Source organism: Trachypithecus francoisi, unplaced genomic scaffold (assembly GCF_009764315.1).
Source record: "Trachypithecus francoisi isolate TF-2019V2 unplaced genomic scaffold, Tfra_2.0 Lachesis_group6, whole genome shotgun sequence".
NCBI classification, from domain to species: Eukaryota; Metazoa; Chordata; class Mammalia; order Primates; family Cercopithecidae; genus Trachypithecus; species Trachypithecus francoisi.
The window spans coordinates 123,747,104-123,759,892 of record NW_022681471.1 but is presented as its reverse complement, the minus strand read 5'-3'; the positions used below and the strand labels follow the sequence as shown (position 1 = coordinate 123,759,892).

The following is a 12,789-nucleotide window of genomic DNA, read 5'->3' as shown; positions in this document are numbered from 1 at the left end:
CAATTTTCAAAAAACTTCTAGGATTGCATTGTATTTATGAATCTATAGATGAATTTAGAGAGAGCTGGCATCTTTATAATATTAAGCTTCTCGATCTATAAACATGATGTATTCCTCCATTTACTTAGGTCTTTTTAATTTCTCTTAATAATTATGTGTTTTTCACATCTTCTATTAGATTTATTCTAGGTATTTGACCTTTTTGATGCTGTTGTAAATGCTATTCTAAATTTCATTTTCTACTTGCTTATTGCTAGCATACAGAAATACAATTGACTTTGTATACAGCGACCCTACAAAGTATCTTTATAGCTTATCTACAGATAGAGTCTTGGGACTTTTTTGTGACATAGACAATTGTGTCATCTGAGAATAATGATAGCTTTATTTCTTTGTTTTCAATCTCTATGTCTTTAATTCCTTTTATTTGCCTTATTGTTTTGACTAAGACCTCAGTATTGAATAGAATTGAGGTAAAATGAGCATCCTGTCTTAGTCCCCATCTCAGGGGAAAAACTTACCATAATTCATATTAAGTGCAATGTTCTGCAATGATTTTTTTTATCCCCAGATTTAAAATATTCATTACATGAGTAGTTTGCTTCATTTGAGAATCCATCTCTTTCTTATCGAAAAGGTAATCTTGAGTTCCTTTAAATTATTTAATTTAACAACATTCAGTAGTACTTCATAAATTTCTGGCATATGATTTTCACCTTGAATATTAATGTAATGTATACCAATATTTTTTAAGGAGTCTACCTCTGCTTTGCTGCTTGGATCTCGCCTATTTGTGTGTGTGTGTGTGTGTGTGTGTGTGTGTGTGTGTGTGTTTAAATAAAAGGAAATAAGAATATATAGACTTGGGTTCATGCTAAAGCTATTCAGGTCACCTATGCATTTATTTATTTATTTATTTAGAGGCTCATTTTAGCATTCAGGCTGGAGTGCAGTGGTGCGACCTTGGCTCACTGCAACATCTGCCTCCTGAGTTCAAGCGATTCTTGTACCTCAGCCTCCCGAGTAACTGGGATTACAGGCGCATGACACCCAGGCCTGGCTAATTTTCATATTTTTTTGTAGTAGAGATGGGGTTTCACCATGTTGGCCAGGCTAGTCTTGAACTCCCCGTCTCAGGTGATCCGCCTTGGTCTCCCAAAGTGCTAGGATTACAGGCATGAACCATGGTGCCCAGCCCACATTTTTTTGTTTTTATTACACTTTAAGTTCTGGGGTACATGTGCACAACATGCAGGTTTGTTACATATGTATACATGTGCCATGTTGGTGTGCTGCACCCATTAACTCATCATTTACGTTAGGTATATCTCCTAATGCTATCCCTCCCCGCTACCCCCTCCCCACAATAGGATCCGGTGTGTGATGTTCCCCTTCCTGTGTCCAAGTGATCTCATTGTTCAATTCCCACCTATGAGTGAGAACATGTGGTATTTGGTTTTCTGTTCTTGTGATAGTTTGCTGAGAATGATGGTTTCCAGCTGCATCCATGTCCCTACAGAGGACACGAACTCATCCTTTTTTATGGCTGCATAGTATTCCATGGTGTATATGTGTCACATTTTCTTAATCCAGTCTGTCACTGATGGAAATTTGGGTTGATTCCAAGTCTTTGCTATTGTGAATAGTGCCACAATAACATACGTGTGCATGTGTCTTTATAGCAGCATGACTTATAATCCTTTGGGTATATCCCAGTAACGGGATGGCTGGGTCAATGGTATTTCTAGTTCTAGATCCTTGAGGAATCGCCACACTGTTTTCCACAATGGTTGAACTAATTTACAGTCCCACCAACAGTGTAAAAGTGTTCCTATTTCTCCACATCCTCTCCAGCACCTGTTGTTTCCTGATTTTTTAATGATTGCCATTCTAACTGGTGTGAGATGGTATCTCACTGTGGTTTTGATTTGCATTTCTCTGATGGTGAGTGATGATGAGCATTTTTTCATGTGCCCGTTGGCTGTGTGAATGTCTTCTTTTGAGAAGTGTCTGTTCATATCCTTTGCCCACTTTTTGATGGGGTTGTTTTTTTTTCTTGTAAATTTGATTGAGTTCTTTATAGGTTCTGGATATTAGCCCTTTGTCAGATGAGTAGATTGCAAAAATTTTCTCCCATTCTGTAGGTTGCCTGTTCACTCTGATGGTAGTTTTTTTTGCTGTGCAGAAGCTCTTCAGTTTAATTAGATCCCATTTGTCCATTTTGACTTTTGTTGCCATTTCTTTTGGTGTTTTAGACATGAAGTCCTTGCCCATCCCTATGTCCTGAACGGTATTACCTAGGATTTCTTCTAGGGTTTTTATGGTTTTAGGTCTAACATTTAAGTCTCTAATCCATCTTGAATTAATTTTCGTATAAGGAGTAAGGAAATATTTTAAATTTAAACTAAAATGAGATCGGGATGATATTTGAAGCCTGAAGATCCACTGATTTATTTTTTTCATTCGACAAGCAATTTTGGAGCAATTAGGATGCACCAAGAACCAGTCTCTGGGAACTTTGAAGGCTGAGTATTTGCTAATTATTTTATTTAACAAGCTTTTTTTTTTTTTTCCTCAAGAAATTATTATGTATCTTGAACTGTACAAGGTCCTGGAGATATGGAGGAGATCTCAAAGAGTTCCTATTGCACAGGGAGAAAATGAGACATAAACAGATATATCCCACAGTATGATAAACACAATAATGGAAGGATGCATGTGGAGATACACATAGGGGTCCCCAGCTCACTCTTGGCCAGGGGCAGTTGGCATCTGTGAAGAGTTTGTACAGGAGATGATGCCTGAGTTGAAGCATAAAAGATAAATATGAACTAACTGGGCAAAGAGGAATAGAGGTAGAAATATTGCATCAAAGCGAATGGCCAAAAGTAAACAAACAAAACAGCATTTGTTCATTCAAGAAATATTTATTGAGTGGTTCCTATGTCACAGACATGGCATTTGGCATAAGTTTCTGATAAATAAAATAGACATAGTCCCTGCTCTTCTGAGTGGTTTTCAGAAGTAGGGTAAGAGATATTTATAAAATCCTATTTGAGACCTTTTGTCCAAGTATTCATTAACCTCCAAACATATTCTTATAGTCTGAATAGTATTACATTACTAAAACAAAAATGAGTGTCTAATAAGTAGTTATAATTTCAGAGGCAGTTTTCCAACACTTTTAGTGGGAAGTCTCAGAAATTCATTTACAGTTTGATTTTTCCATCTTGGACTACAGTTTCTGTTTTTTTGAGACGAGGTCTCACTCTGTCGCCGAGGCTTAGGTGCAGTGGTGTGATCATAGCTCACTGCAGCCTTGAACTCCTGGACTCAAGTGATCCTCCCACCTCAGCCTACAGAGTAGCTTGGACTAGAGGCATGTGCCACCACGCCTGGCTAATTTTTAATTTTTTTTTTTTTTTTTTTTTGCTAGAGATAGAGGTCTCACTATGTTGCCTGGGCTGGTCCTGAACTCCTGGCCTCTCGTGATCCTCAAACCTCTGTCACTCAAAGTTCTGGGATTACAGGCATGAACCACTGTGCCTGGCAACTTAGACTACAGTTTCTAAATGAAACTGTTTTATAAGTGATGGTTAGGTTTACCCTCCAGCACTCAAAGCCTATTTAACCCATAATATACATGAAGTATTAATAGTTCTATTTCAAATACACTGAATCACTTATTATGCAATATCTATGAAAAAAATGCTAGGCTTTAGGGATACACATTTGTAAAAGATGACACAGCCCTCAGTCTCACAGAAGTTACAATTTAGTAGAAGAGACAAATAACTAAACAACCACACAAATGAATGTATGATGATGATCTGAGATGATGGTTATAAAATGAAGGGACCAGTGGAGACATAATGAAGCACCACAGCCTACCCCTTGGGTCTGGAAAGACCAACGTGGCAACCAGGCAAAGGAGTAGAGGAAGAACATTCTGGAAAAGGTATTAAAGGAACTGGGACAAGGTCAGTGTGGGTGGTGTAGGGCAAGAGAGGAGGACAGTGGCATGAGAACGGCCATGTCCAGACTATACTTTGCCTAGTGAGCCATACCATTTCTTTCTAATAGCAAAAAGAAGTCCCTGGGAGACTAAAAGCAGTGCAGTTAGTATCATGATAGATTTACATATTAAAATAGTTCATCCTACCTACACTGTGAAAAAATATGCTACAGAATCCATGTGAAAAAAAGATGCTACAGAGTCCAGTTGGATGCAAGGCATCCAGTTAGAAGGTTTCTGCACTGATGAAGGAGAGGTGACAGTGGCTCACACCAGAGTGGCAGTAGTAGAGATGTAATAAAATATTAATGAGCTAGAAAGCTACTTATGTGATAGGACCTGGTTAGGGATTACTGAGAGGGTTGAGAGAAAGGGGTTGTCTAGAATGACTACACATTTTCAGGGCTACTTAGGAAGTAGAACTGATTGAATGTTGGGGGTGAAGGAGAAAAATGAATGGGCAGTATCCAGATAGATATGCAGCTTGAACAATAGGATGGATGGTGATATAGACACTAACATCAACTGAGACACAGCAGGAGGCTTAGGAAGAAAGATGATGAGTTCCGTTTTGGACTTGTTGCATTTAGATGCATTGGGTATCAAGATATGAGGCTAGCATATGATTACAGGATAGCACTCTGACACTTGAAGACTGGAGAAGAGACGTAGACACGGGGAGTCATCATTTTGCAGGTTACACATGCCCCATCAGTGGGGTTGAGATGGGACTGTGAGGAAGCACGACTGTTAAGAAAATAGGGTTGCAGGTCTGATCACCTCTTGCATTAATTAATGCAGAGTCCAATTAATGAAAGTCCAAATTAACAAAAGAGTGCAACCTCTTTTCAGTAAAATGTTATACAGCTCCCAATAATTTATACCTTGTCCATGCAATCTCCCTAGGTCTAACTGCTGGCTTGCCTCCAGGAAAGCAAAGTGACTGAGAATCAGATCTACTAGTCACCATTTTACTCCAATATAGTGAGATCATGTATTGAGTGAAGAAAAGCAGAATTATTTTCATACTTCAGCCTCTTTTGCAATCTTACTGTTCCTGTCTGAGAACTGGTCTTTCACCATTCTTTCTACTACTGCAACATACCAATGTTTATGGAACAGCACACCCAAGCCAGGCTCATTGTTTACTACTTTCAGGAAACTATTTGCAAACCCGAGATGGGATTAGAACACTCATTATAGCTAACATTTATTTTTTCATCATTAAACTTTATTGGGTATCAACAAAATGAAAAATTAGATTTGGTACAAATCTTGAGAAATAAACTTTTATTTCAAGCCTTGTTAAAAACATGTCTAAAATAATTTGGTTCACTCTCCTGCTTTCCAGAAAACCACTACATAAAATATTGGCTACACCTCGAGGTATTCAGAAGGTTCTATTCATTAGAACTCTTGGTTGCAAGTGACAGAAACCTACCTGAACAATAAGCTGCTTTCTTTCCACTTGAGTTGCTTTCTCCCTGTGTCCAAGTAGCAAGAACATGGAATAATTCTCATTGGGCTTGTATTGCACCAAGGTGCCTTTTTGCCCAATCACCTTGGTGAGGAGATGAGTTATTGCCTTGGATTATGCCTGGGCCATCTACCCAACTTGTGGTCAGAAGGAAAGTTCTGCTACCAGAATAAAGAAGATAGCAAATTAACAAGACAGAATAATATAGTCACTACAACACAATTCACACGATGACGATGAGAATCCAGTACTTTGGTTGGCATGAAAAAAGAAGTGACAATACCTCAGAGTCATCACTGTGAATGATGATTGTCATTGGAGACAATCATCAGAGTAAGATTAGGGGTGAGATAAAAAACAGTCACTGTACATTCTTAGAATTTTTAAGGTTTTAAAGTCATCTTTGTAGTAAATTATTAATCTCTGGAAACTAAAATATGAAAATCATTTTCAGTTACTTTTTGATCTAAAAATTACCATTTTTAGTTTAGGTTTTACTACATATAATCCAAGTATAATGAAGGATAATTTAGGTCAATAATTTTTAATTTGATAATTGAGCTAATATTTTCATGATCCATTAGTCATAGACTCATATGGTAATTTCCTCATGAGATTCTGTATTAAAAAACAATGTCAGCCAGGTAAGGTGGCAAGTGCCTGTAGTCCCTGCTACTCAGGAGGCTGAAGTGGGAGGATGGCTTGAGGCCAGGAGTTCGAGGCTGTAGTGCACTATGATTGTGTCTGTGAATAGCCACCGCACTCCAGCCTAGGCAATATAGCAACACTTGTCTCTAAAAGAGCAAACAAACAAAAACTGTCCTCCCAAACAAAACAAAAAACAATGTCAATATGATATCTTATGAACATTAATTATAGATTTGAGTAAAAAGGAAGCTGTATCTAGCCATGGTTCCCAGCAGAACTGAAAGCTAATAATAAATACTCAATGTAGCCTGATTCTTTGTACCACTCTTTCTTCAAAAACTTAAAAAACAATTAATTACAAGGATGACAAAGCCACTTTTCAAATATGACCAAAACAGATAATACTGTTTTTAAGAGTCACTCACTGAAATGTGAACACTTAAATGACCAAGAAACTAATAATTTCCAGAATATGTTGCAACAGCAAAATTTGAAATTTATGTGTATTTCATTCCCCATCATGGTTCACCAACAGTTCATAATGTACAATTAATAGTAGTTTTATTGTTCATAATACATCGTCGTTTTTATATGAAATTAGTCAAGGAGTTGTTTTACTCAGAAACATCATGTGAGTCTTAAGTAAAGCAAATTTCGGGTGAATAAGACATTCGATCTTCCTTTTAAAATTCTTCTGCCAAACTTCAAATAGGCTTTAATGCTTCAGAGGTCTTGGCATTTGAAAGTCGTCATGTAGTTAACATTTTTTAAACCCGACTTCATATTTTGAACATTTTTGAAAATGATTTTGTGTAAATTTCTCTGGAATTTCAACTGTAAGGGTACTCTTCTAATCTGGCTTTTGTAGGTGATATGGTTCAATCTCATGAAAACTAAAATGATTATATGACTGCAAGTTCAGTACCCTTTTTAATGCAAATAATATTCTCTGTGTTTGTGTTAATTTGATACGTCACAGGTGCAGAAAGCATTGATTACGTAGCTGTACAAAGACAGAGATATTTGAAACCTCCTTAGAGTCTTACAAGAGTTTTAAAAGCTTGTAAAACTTGGGATGTTAACAAATGGAGAAAGTGGGACATGAATATTAGCTAGAACGAGATTGGAAAATGCCTTGCCATTCTGACGTTTATTCATGCGCTACCTTGGGCAAGCCCCTTAACATTTCTGAGCCTTAGTTTTCTTGTTTTTAAGTGCAGATAATAATTATCTAGTTCAGAGGATTGTTTATGGGCTAAATATATGACAAGTGGAAAAGCTGGCATTTAGCCACTCAATAAATAGCTGCAGTTATTATTTGGTTCTGTTAAATGGAATAAACCTCAACTTTGAATGTTTAATCTTGAATAAGAAGCTTGAGGACCTAAAGTTATTTTTAAAGCTTGTCACAAGGGCCAAATCTTATGCCCAAGGTGGCTTTACTCAAACTTGCCAATAGATGTAAATAACCATTCTCTCCATCTTCAAAAGTATCCACTGACCCTAAGTACAGTGTCACAAAAGTGCAAACTGACCACATTCTACAGCTCTGAATTCATCAGAACCCAATTATATCCTGAATGTTGCCCATTAAGGTTGTTGATCATACAACAGGAAAGCCTGACAAGTACCTTCCTCAGTTTACACTAGAAACAGAACACTGGGCTTCATCTGTACAGTAAGAATTTCAATTTTTGAATTCACAGATGCTGGAATTCCACTCTAATATTTCAATTCAATGAGTCTAAGCTACAGCTGTAAAAAGCTCCTCAGGTAACACAAATTCTGTTTTTTAATGTGTTTGTTTGTTACCATACTGTTCACAGTTTTCCTATGTTAGTAAATATCTTTCTACAATATAACTTTAAATGGCTTCATAATATAGGCATGCTGCTGGACTTTGTTTCAAACTTGTGATTACCTTCCAGTGCAAGATAGACATCATGTATGTTAATACTCTTGCTATTTATAAAGTGACAGTGACTTGAGTCTTGAATCTTAAAGCCCAAGCCCAGCCACAACATTTTGTGGAGAGGAGTGATGACCAGCATCATTGGCTTTGGTGTCAGCCTGAATTCATGCCCCATCTTTGGACAAGTCAGTTAGCAATGCAGGTCCCTGTTTCTACCTCTGTTAAATGAGGATGATCATAATACCACCTCCTATGGTTTCGAGAATGACTGAATCTGAATATGTCAAACGCTTAGCACAATGCCTACCACATAGCAAACACTCAATAAACCTTAATGATTGAGGAAAAACTAGGCAACCTCTGACATCCAGGGGCTGGCCAGGCATGCACAGCTGGGCCTGGCTATTCTCCTGATCATAAACAATGTCATAGAATATCAGGTGAAACCACTTAGGGACCACGATGGCACATGACAAGAACAAGACCATTCTAATCATGCCTGAACACAGGCAAAACACAACTACTGTCTAAACCGCAAAATCCAAAACAGTCCCTTCTCCTGGCTAATATGAGTGACAGCCACTTCTTTACCAATCACAGCTTCAGTTGCAATCTGGTCTTTCCTCCTCCTAGGTAAGACGTAATCAAATACCAAATCCTAAAATCCCCTCTTCATGACACCAACAAATGCAGAGGAAAACCTTACTTCCTTAACTCCTTCCCAAGGAGAAGGGCTTCAAGCCACCAAATCACCCAACACAAGCTCAAGTCTTCCATTAAGCCTTTTCTAACTCCCTCACTGAGGCTCCCCACAACTTCCCATGGCGTGCCTTCTCCCTGGCTGAAATAAACAATACACAACTTGTTCAACTCAAGTTCAACAAGTGTGTTCCTAGGGGTCTTCGGTTGGAGGGCACTGACGGCAGTATTCTGGAACGCTTTCTTCATAATATAACCACAATCTAGGTAGCTTGGTTTTTCCCTTGGAACTACATCCCTATAACATCTGAAGAATTAGGGGTGGAAGCCAAGAAGCAATGAAAGTCAACACCACTTGACCTGAGAAGCACAAACAAGGATTAAGGATTAAGAAGCATTGCAACTTTTGTAAAAGGATCACTATAACTTTTATCAGAATATTCGTTAACCACAAGATACCTTTTTAGGATGTAGGTCTGCATATTACCTAAGACCAAAAGAAGAAAAAAAAATCTAATTGTAAAGTCATCCAGTTCTAAGGTCAAAGTTGTAAGGTCATAGATTGTTCTTAACTCTATAAATGGGTTGTTCCAGGAATTCATTTAAAGTTTGTTTCTAAGCTAAAACAGACATTCTAGTTGAAACCATATCATAAATGGTAACTAGGTTTACCCTTCATTCCCAAAGCCTACTGAATACTGAATACCTGTGAAACGATATTTCAAATGCAACATCAGTTACGTCTACATGTCCATGACAAAATGCATTCTCACCATCAGAAGTCCATCTCATCAGTGTCACCAAAATTAGCAAGAAACATCATGCCAGATGCCAATAACCTAACTCTACAACTGCAGGAGAGGCGTGATCAGGATGCTTTTGCTGCATGGAGGTTTATTATGTCACAGAGCAAAAAGTTTGGCGTTAGGCAGCAGGATTAGTTAATTCAGTGCGTCAGGGGCTCAACAGCTCCCCAATGACCGAGGTGAGGGAGTGCTAGCCTTGGGCTCTCATTCTCAGAGCCTCGGTGATGATGGCCAGCTCCGTGGTGCCAACGTGGCTACAGCACTGACATCCTCCCTAACCCCACATTCTGACGCAGACGATAAAACGCAGTGAGGAAGAGGAGACTTTATGCCAGATGTATTTCTTTTGGGGGGAGGCAGGTGGAAAATATTTTCCAGAAGTACGCACAGTTCCCCATTTTAACTCGCTATGAGAATTTCTCATTGGCCAGGCGTGTATCACATGACCATACTTAAACCAATCACTGTAAGAGGAAGGGGATTGCCGGATTGGTTTAGATCAGTAGTTCTCAGCCCCGCCTGCACAGTGGAATCGCCTGGGAACTTTGGAAACAAAATTCCAACTCCTGGCAACAGTATTTTAAAAAGTTTTCAAAGTTCCCAGCTGTTCCAAATGTATACCCAGAAGTGAGTCTTACTGTATTAGCCCGATCAAGTTTCACTCCAGCCTGAGCCCTGGTGGAAGGTCTGCTCTGACAATGTGGGATGGCAAACACCTGAACAAAATTGGGCCTCTGCCAGCGTTGGGGGGCGGGGGGCGGGACGCAACTAACTGGATCCGGCACTGCACTCACCTTGCTAAGAGAAGGAATTCCTGTAGGTCAGTGACCCACTAGGTGACCTATAATGAGAAATCAAAAAGATTTGTTATAAGATTTAATGGTTATCTTAATTCCGATAAAAACAAGACCACTCTAATAATGCTACTGTCCAAACCTCAAAAACTGGAAAATGAGGAAAACACCTAAGTTGCAATTCAAGAGTGCCTTCCTCTCTGAGGCTTTTTCAGACACTCTCCCTCCTCCTAGAGAGAAGTAAGCTCTTGTGTCTCCTCTATTCCACACCAGCTTTATTAGGGTATGCACATAAGGCCTGAACTTGATTGCTTGCTGCTCTGCCCTCCTGAAATGTGCCCTCTGGGAGGACAGGGGTAATGTATGTATTCTACTTTGTGTGTCTAGCCACCAACACACAGGAGGTCCAATAAATATTTGTTGAATGAATGAATGAATGAATGGGGGACACGGAGAAACAGATAAGAAATGCCTGATGTTAAGAGCAAATATTTACCCAGCACTTATATGTCAAGCACTACACAAAGCCATGTACACTGAATTGACTCATTGACTCCTAAAAAAACCCTACGATGCAGGAGCTACTATTTCCTTCATTTTAAACATGAACAAAGTGCATTACAAAGAGACTAACCACTTGTCCATGGTCACAAGCTAGAAAGTGACAAGCATGGGACTGGGTCCTGGAGAGTGGTTTGCAGAGCCGGCCATGTTCTTAACCTTTACACCCGAGAGGAAAAATGATGCTCCTGCAATAAGGGTGTAGCCCTCTCTAGTGGATCCTAATCTGGAGGAGGGCTGTAAGGGGTGCTGCCATTGGCAGGCTTTGTAACTTTTAGGTTCCTGAAGGCTTTTGCATTCTTGGACTTTTTAGAGGGACAGGGAAAGAGGAATTCCTCAATGACATAAGAAAGGGTGGAAATGGGGAGAAACAAAGGAAAGCATCTAAAATCCTAATCCTGAAAGGGTAAAGCCTGGAGCAGAACTCTCCAATCATGGGCAGGAAAAATAAAAAGGCGAATACACAGTTATGGTTTACACAGGACGTGCAATTACATGTGCTTCCAAGCTGCCCCTGCCATTTGTGGGGAACACCACCATCTACTGTTCTCATCTCTGATAAACCACAACCTGGAGAGGAATCATGGTTCCAGTTCTAGTTTCTGCACTGTATTACCCCAAAGGCCATTTGGCCATCTTCCCCCAACCTTTAACTCCTCTGTATTGCCCTTATTCTGGCGGAAGCAGCTATTACTCACCCAATTCCTTGGGCCAGAAAACCTGGAAGCCTCCCAAGATTCCTCCTTCCCTCTCCTTCCAATTGGCCTTCCTTCCTCTCCAACTGGCCACCGAGTTTTGGGGGTTCTATTTCCTAAATGAATCTGTTCATTCATTTCATATTGATTATGAACCACGAATACGCCATGACTTGGATAAGACCCCTATCCCCAGCTTCAAAGAGCTTACCGTCTTAATGAGGGCATTTTGCAAATGAACAACCCATTCTACAGTACAGTGGTACACGCAAGAAAGGGGTAAGCAGTCCTGGGAGGGAACACCTCAGGGCTTTATGATTCACCTTGGAAAGGCTGAGGGCTTTTCTGCTGGCAATGCCCATGCTGAAATGTGAAGGATGTATACCAGGAAGCTGGTGAAGGAAGTGTGCGGAAGGGAAGCAAATGCAACTTTCTGGAGGCTAGAGCAGAGTAGTGGAAGTTCACCAGGTCCGCAGAGATTAGCCTGGAAGCTGGTCTCCAGCCTGGTCCAGGCTTCCAAAACTCAAAAGAAAAAACCCAGCACCGTCCTTTCTGTCCCTGGAAGTTTGTCCTTCAAGTCTCCCATCACTTGTCATTCGTTCATCAAGTATTTACTTAACACCCACTCTGTACAGGTACCATATTGATAGCGGCCTCAAGGGTGCCTTCCATTTAGGGAATTTTTAGTCTATTGGAGCAGATGGACCGTGGGGGGCATTCCGGGGATGCTGGGGGCTGTGAGGTCACGCTAGAAGCTGACACTGAAGATGTCAGCTACCCTTTAAGGACCCATCTGCCTCACTGCCCACTGCTCACCCCGTCACTGGGGCCTCCAGGCCTGCCACCGGCTTGTCCTCTGAAGGGATAAGCAAGTGTTCTATTCACTGCCCGGAGTGCCCTTCTGCCCTCGCCCGAGGCCACTGCCCGCCTGGGGCCAGCTCCAGTGCTGCGTTCTTCTAGCGTGGCCACACTCATCGGCGCGCGGCTCTGCCAAGGGGGCTGACGCGGCGCGCACGGCCAGGGCGCTCTTGGGGGCAGACGCCTTCCAGCCTCCCGGCCGCCGGGTGCCTACTCCAGATCGGCTCTCTTCCTAGGCGCCTCCCACGCCCAGGCCGGAGAGCAGGCGCTCGCGGCGACGGACGACCCTGCGCGCACGTGGGCGCAGCCTGGAGGCCGCGGGGA

At 40.7% G+C, this 12,789-nt stretch overlaps 1 long non-coding RNA gene across 2 annotated transcripts; it reads right to left on the bottom strand.

Annotated features, from left to right (window-relative positions):
• Nucleotides 1-2,346: 2,346 nt before the first annotated feature.
• LOC117078569 lies at nt 2,347-12,716 on the bottom strand. Of its 2 annotated transcripts, none has more exons than XR_004435021.1 (4): nt 12,424-12,716; nt 10,352-10,398; nt 5,457-5,653; nt 2,347-2,642 (listed from the first exon to the last, which is right to left on the bottom strand). It is a non-coding gene; the product is annotated as an uncharacterized LOC117078569 (long non-coding RNA). The 2 variants fall into 2 exon arrangements; XR_004435020.1 differs by having other exon boundaries at nt 5,457-5,650.
• Nucleotides 12,717-12,789: the final 73 nt, after the last annotated feature.